Genomic DNA, 7,500 nt, shown 5'->3' with positions numbered 1-7,500 from the left:
TGGCGAGGTTTAAAAATAAGTCACTGGGATTGGAATAAACTCTCTAACGAGCTTGGAATACGTTTCATAATTTAGGTAGGTATACATTGGGCGGGGGTAGGGGTAGAAAATCTGAAAGATTTTCCATAACATGTTTTGCAATCAGACAAATAATAAACATTCCAAATTCCATCATTCACCCAATAATTATCTTTTGGAGTTTAACTCTCACAGATTTATATTCTACCTTAGGAATTCTCCAGTTATCTACTTCGCAGAAACATACATATATCAAACGATATTAAATGTATACACTAACACGGGTTTCTGTGCGCTCTTGTGTGTATATCTTTGTATATATGACTACAAAGAAATATATAAAACTGAATTTAAATTATATATAAAGCAAACAGAAAATGTAAAATAAAATAGAATTTAATAATACAAAAGAAAAAGAAGAGTGAATCACAAACATTTGCATATTTTAATCAATCTATATTTTTTTCTTTTCTACTCTAGGCGAAATACAGATAAAGTTCTAAATAACGTCGTGAATTTATTAACAATGGTGAAAGTACCACGTCCGTAACGTGTCTCGTTGTGCAGTAGGGAGGAAGCAGTCATCAACCAGCATCTGCTAGCCAACAAGCAAGACTGAGCTGGAGCAAACACGTGAATGTTTCTTTTTCTTTATTGCCAACAGAAAGGATAAAAGCCATGTCGACCACGGCGGATTTTGAACCCAGAACGTAAACAGCCGAAATACCTATTTCTTTACTACCCACAAGGGGCTAAACACAGAGAGGACAAACGGATTAAGTCGATTATATCGACCCCAGTGCATAACTGGTACTTATTTAATCGACCCCGAAAAGATGAAAGGCAAAGTCGACCTCGGCGGAATTTGAATTCAAAACGTAGCGGCAGACGAAATACCTATTTCTTTACTACCCACTTGGAGAAAAACACAGAGAGGACAAACAAGGACAGACAAACGGATTAAGTTGATCATATCCACTCAGTGAGCAACTGGTACTTATTTAATCGGTCCCGTAAGGATGAAGGGCAAAGTCAACCTCGGCGGAATTTGAACTCAGAACGTAGCGGCAGACGAAATACCGCAAAGAATTTCGCCCGGCGTGCTAACGTTTCTACCAGCTTACCGCCTTAAAATATGTAGATTCTAATTCAAATTGGTTAACGTGAGAGCCGAATAAAAATGGAAGTAATGTAAGAGAAATTGATATTTTGTTATTGTAGCCGCAGCTTTATACGCACTTCAAAATGTTGCTTTGTTGGTAACATTCTTTTACGCCATCTCTGTATGAAGATTTTGGGTTATTTTTGAATGCATTTGCATATTTTGATTATACGTTTGAGTCGAATGGCAGAATGACGGGATGTGTTCGCTCGTTAATCTGACAATGAAACAAGAGTGACCTTCACTTTCGTCTTTCAAATATGGCTCCATGAAGATTTTGACAAATTGTATTCTATTTTATATGGAAATATTAAAATTTATTCTAATGGATGGTTATTTTGGAGAGGGGTAAAAAGATATCATCAATAGGAACGATGTTGGAATAATAATAGGCGTTATTAAATATCCATTCTTCAAAAAACGTCACTATATCGTTGATAAAATATCAACAATGACGAACAAAACTGAAAGCACAACTAAAATTTCTAATCATATGATTATTCAAGAGCGATGTTATTCCAGCTTCATACCACACAAAGTATGGAATATAGTTTAAGTATTTTTAGCCGTCATTTCTCTGAACAGACAGAAGCATCATTTTCACTTACATATAGAACTAAATGATTCGCATATTCATGTTCTCCCCTTCTAATATTAGCAGTCATATTCAATATATAATCTTTGCTAATTCCATCGACGTAACATCAGACACAAATACCGGCAACTACTCGCAGATCGAAAAGATTTCACGTAAAGTCATATACTTTAAGCGTAATACAATTTGTCCTAAATGTCACTGACGGGTTTCAATTTTTAATAACTTGCATAAATTTAGAAATATATGCATGAAAGTTTGATGCAATATAAAGGACGTAATGGAAATTAATATACACGAGCCAAATTCTGCAACAGCTCTACAGCAGATATGAAAAATGATATCGCTTAAATGGCAGCCATTTTCGGCTTCGCACGCCCGTGCACTCTGATTTCTCTATTGATTGATGTCCTCCATCAGTTGCACAAAGATCTCAGGTTTGTTGACGTAAACTCTCTCTTTCAGGTAACATTACAAGAAAAATACGGGCTAATCAAGTCTGGGGAACTGATGGCCATTCAAAGTAGACCTCACACATGGTCCCAGCATGAGGGGGCAACTACTCGTACCAGAAGAGAAACAATGCAGTGAACTTATTAAAAATTGAAACCTATCAGTGACTTCAGGGACACCTTATATATTTGAATAACCCTTTTCTGTTATATGCACAAAGTCTGAAATTCTTGAAGAGTAGCTAGTCGTTCACATTGACCCCTGTGCTCAACTGGTACTTATTTTATCAACCCTGGGAGAATGAAGGGTAAAACTCTACCTTGGCGGAATTTGAACTTAGAATGCAAGGACGGACGAGATGCTGCTAAACATTATGTCCGGCCTCCGAATTTATATTTAAATGATTGAAGCCAACCCTCTCAATTTCTCAAAATCTATTCATATCTAAATTCCGCTCAAGTATTAAACATGATTTATCAAATACCAAAATTAATTTCCTGAATATAATTTACGTTTTCTTAATGTAATTTACAAAAAATACAAAAATCAGTTTACGTTTTTATTATAGCATTCGTCCTAACTGAGCACTGCAGACATAATACTGTTGGTATTGAATAATGAATCAAAGTACTCTTTTCTTGTGATATTCTTGTCTATCAATATCGTTCTGCATTTGTTACATAACGATTGAGTTACAGCATACAAGGATTCCGTAATGAAACACGTGTAAAGATTATGTAATTGATATCATAAGAAAAACTTATACTACTGTTTTATCTATGTATATTTATTTAGTATATACACACATACAAACATGCATACACAAACACACATATATACATGAGAATTTAAAAAGAAACAAAAGATGAAGATGGGTGTGTAAACAACAAACAGATGTATTGTTTTAATGCTCGGGAAATAAGAAAGACTTTTACGTTTCGGACCTACGTTTTTCGACAGAAAGGAACATAGAAATAAACAGCGAGAGAAAATAAAATGGTTTTAGTGGCTAGAGATCTATACATAGGCGTGTATGTGTGTGCGTGCGTGTGTGTATGTATGTGTGTGTGTATTTATGTGTATGTGTTGACTCGGAGACAATAATGATAATCTTAGAGACAGCCTGCTGTTGCATCGAAGTTGAATTCAGTCTTATTAGTTTTACTATTATAGTTCTTAGAGATTAACGGTAAACTACTGCCTAGCGTTTGTAGACCAGTGTCTAAGAGCTATTTACATTCATTGTTTATTTATAGAATATATTTTTCACACATTTTAATAGCGTTTTACCCATAGTATAATATATGGTCAGTTTACCTATTATACATCAAACCCTCAAATGAGCAATCTACCGGTGGACGACCCTGCCACAATAGCATACGTTACACCACTTATTGCATCCACAAATATAGGTGTGAGGTTAAATTGCAAGATATATTTAAGAGTGTTACTATTGATTTTGTCGTCAAGGGAAAAAAATCATTTTTTCCGTCTTTGTAATAACTTGCCGTGTTCAATATCTAAATTACGTTTCACTCCACCTAAAATGGAATTATGAACTAAGTTAAAGGATGCAATTAATATGAATGTCTTTATTTACTCTCGTTACATCAATCAGGATTTTAAAACAAAAGCATTGTATCTATGTCAGTTCTCTTTTGCCATCGATTTATTCCTTATATCTCCCTCCCATTCCGCTTCTGCTTTCTCTATCTTTGGTCAGACATCTTTTACTTTACCCAACAAGGTGACATTTAGTTCAACAATATGCAACCTAAAATATTTTTATCTACTGGATATGTTTTTGATCTGATAATAACTCGATGTTAGGATTTCTTTGAGCTTACTACAAATGAAATACGATAGACAGAGTAATTACCTGTAGGCTTTTTAAAAGAAGCCAAATTTCTTCATACGGATTCACGCCGAGGAAATATTTCACGGGTTCAATTCTGTATCAAAAAAAAAAAAGAAAAAATATCGAAGCTCCCGTGGCATAGGCCGATAACGCCGTTTTCCTCATTTTATATATAAATTCTTTGTTTTACATAAAAAGAATTTCTAGTGACAGCCTTTAATATAATAATCTGGATTACAATAACCTCTTCCGTCAATAAATCTAAATTCGTTACGCCAACACTCACACTTGTACTTCACCCACGTATAGGTACTCATTCGCAGATTAACATTTTATAGGTTACATTCGAACCTAGGTTCACTAATCAAGTTCTTAAGTTTGTTTTTGCACCATTCTTTCTTTATCTCAAGACCAATAGAAAACGACAGCTGCGCCAATCCTATCAATAAAGAAGTGTGGACGTATTGTAAGCATTATTTTACTAAAAGCTTTTACTTGTAAAAAATATTAGATTTTCACAAGGAACAACTGATTTCTTGATTCATACATTCTTATACATATTCGAAAACATATGCAGTTTTACCTTCACGACGTGACGTTGCGTTACCTTTAATAAGGAGAATCAAATTCTTAGGAACGTAAAACAGAATATTCTATCTGCAGACTTCTACCTAAATGTTCTATAAAATGTGTTAGGATTTCTTTGAGCTTAATACAAATGAAATACGATAGACAGAGAAATTACCTCTAGGCTTTTAAAAGAAGCCAAATTTCTCCATACGGATTCACGCCGAGAAAATGTTTCACGGGTTCCATTCTGTATCCAAAAAAAAAGAAGAAAAATATCGAAGATCCCGTGCCATAGGCCGATAAGGCCGGTTTCCGGAATTCTTCGGTGCATACATTTCCACCCCACCCTTGAACTTTGGGTGGGACACGGAACCAACGTAGGATTAATCGTTTCTGCAAGCGGAATTGATTGGAACAACGTGAAATGAATGTGTATTTTTTTTTCAAAAACAGAACGCAGCACCTAGTGCAGGAATCGAAACTACAACTTTGCGATAATGACTGCAACGTTCTAGCCAGTAAGTCACGCTCCTCCATCACCCGAGTATGCTATGCGCTTGTATTATGAGAGACACACTAAATAATATTCTCACAATGAACATTCAAATTTTCAGTTACATAGTGCTTCTATATTATCATATTATCATCTAATGTGTAAAGCATATCGTAATTCATGCATTTGTCAGGTGATAGAGAAAGAAAAATCTAGAGGAGATTACCATTGCCGATAACATCAATTCAGATAGATGAGGCATCGATGCGACTGACAAGCGAGCGAGGAATTCGTATGGTAATAACAATTATCCTATATCTTGGTTGATGGAATGTTTAAAGGTGCCGCAGTAAAAGAACACACTAAAACAGACACTATGTACCAATGGATTATCTGCAATATTGAGTTTCTGTGTGTGTGTGTATCCATTTATGCAGTATTATATTTAATATAAATGCATAATGAGAGGCAAACTACTCCAGTATTCGCCCGGAGATAATAACTAATATGGACGTGCTGTTTCTAAATCAATAAAAGGAGAGAGACGAATACCGTCCGAATGTATAACGCAATAAATGTCCCTCTCACCATAATTTATATTGCACATCGTGTATATTTATATATGTATGTATATATATATATATATATCTATATATATATATATATATATATACATTAGAAAAAAACGTAAGGTGGAAATGATATTCCCTCAAAGAATTATTATATATATTATATATATATATAGATATATATATATATATATTATATATATATATATATAATATATATGGTTTACCTAATCTAATACTTCTTGTGGAGTATATAACACTTTTGTTTCTTTTCAGGCGGTTTTACTCGGAAAACCACTGATAGTTTATTCTCTGCCACCCTGTGCATCGGTAAGCGTGCTGTCTGTGACGACACGCTATTGAAAATGGCCACCCACGTAGAAATGCACGTACCTTTCTCTCGTACCACTGTATGGAGGATTTTCGCTCTTCTCTTATGCATTTTGTGTTCTTAAACACAATAGTTTCATCACCAACAATATCGACGGACGAATATCGCATTAGGTCTGCCTTTCTCTACGTGTTTACATTAAGTGTTTTATATATATGCACGTATTGATCTAATACTGATTCTACTGCGCATAACGGATATATATATATATAATATATATATATATATAGATATATATATATATAGGGAGAGAGTGAGAGAGAGACAGAGATAAATATAGACATGTATGTATATACGTATATATGCACACACTCATCCATATACATACCATTCCGTAACTCTTGTATATATTATATATATATATATATATATATATTATATATATATATATATATATATATATATATATATTATATATATATATAATATTAATTCGAGACAAAACCACTATTTTGCAACTTAAACACTGAAAGACTTAATCAATACATAAAAAAATTAATATAAAGTAAATAAATCGCCACTACAATTGTTTCATGTTTTCAAATGACATTCGTCAGGTGTATTTCCGATATTCTATTCAGTTTTATTTGTCTCGAATTATATAATATAATATTTTACTATAAAATTGGATTTAATCCTAAATCTGATTTTTTCCCTGTAATTTTGGATTTATTCCCTAATATTTATTATTATATATATATATAGACATGCACATATGTATGTGTCTATATGTTTATGTAAGGGTATATAATTATAGCCATCAGTTTTACTTGTGACAGTCAAGGAAATGTTGATCATTCATCTTAGTGTTTCGATTACGAATGGGAGAACGTATCTATCCACCTTTATATGATTATCTCAAATTGTTACATGCAATTAAGCTCCGATATCCCTGTAGATCTGTCGATGGCTTTATATTTTACATCACGCCAAGTGACACCACACCAGTATTTACGTTACTGTGCTGCAATCTTTCACAATATCGAACGGTCTTATTGTATAAGTCGGAAATTATTCTTATCTTAACGCTAAGTGGTTAGCTGTTAAACAGCCTTATCTTCGCCATAATGATGTATCCTGATATGACGTTACTTAGACTAAAATAGATTATGGGATGGGGATAGATAACTGGTATTGTTTACTTTATAATTTGTGCATTAATTTCCTGCCTGGAATATATGGATGACAATTACATGCCTGAATGGAATATTCATCTAAGAATGAAAGACAATCGTAATTCTACTTAATTTTGATTTGAAACCTAAGATTAAATATTAATTCTGATATTATTTTGTTGTGAAATACCTAAGAAGATAATACCAAATGACATTAATTCGAATCTTATTTACGTAACAATATCGTTTGCGGAAGAATAATAATTAAACGATATT

Source organism: Octopus sinensis, linkage group LG22 (assembly GCF_006345805.1).
Source record: "Octopus sinensis linkage group LG22, ASM634580v1, whole genome shotgun sequence".
Taxonomy (NCBI): domain Eukaryota; kingdom Metazoa; phylum Mollusca; class Cephalopoda; order Octopoda; family Octopodidae; genus Octopus; species Octopus sinensis.
Note: the sequence above shows the minus strand (reverse complement) of the source record.